Source organism: Eimeria mitis, genomic scaffold, assembly GCF_000499745.2.
Source record: "Eimeria mitis Houghton genomic scaffold, Emh_scaff661, whole genome shotgun sequence".
Classification (NCBI taxonomy): Eukaryota; Apicomplexa; class Conoidasida; order Eucoccidiorida; family Eimeriidae; genus Eimeria; species Eimeria mitis.
Genome location: NW_013574747.1, coordinates 4,151 through 4,453, shown reverse-complemented (window position 1 = coordinate 4,453; position 303 = coordinate 4,151). Strand labels below are relative to the sequence as shown.

Genomic DNA, 303 nt, shown 5'->3' with positions numbered 1-303 from the left:
TGCAGCCACAACGCTGCAGCAGCTTCTGACTGCAGCAGCAACAGCAGCTGCGGGTTTGGGTGGACAGACATGAGGGATATTGAGAGAGATAAAAATGAGGGCAGAAGTAGCAGAGATAGAAGGACAGAGAGATGTAGAAACGAAGAAATAAGGAAATAGAAAAGGATATCAAAACACGAAATATTCGAGTCGTAATAGAGATGTATATGGAAATATAAGATATGTAGAGGTATAAAAAAAGATAAACAGAATGCAGGTCACTCACGACGACCGCAGTCTGCCTGCACCATAGGAACCAAAGAA

General features: G+C 42.6%; 1 protein-coding gene across 1 annotated transcript in view; it reads left to right on the top strand.

Annotated features, from left to right (window-relative positions):
* The window catches only part of EMH_0019060 (uncharacterized protein), a gene marked incomplete at both ends in the record, with an annotated part of 8,045 nt that overhangs the window by 4,562 nt on the left and 3,180 nt on the right, over positions 1 to 303 (top strand). The gene's annotated exons all lie outside the window — the stretch shown is intronic.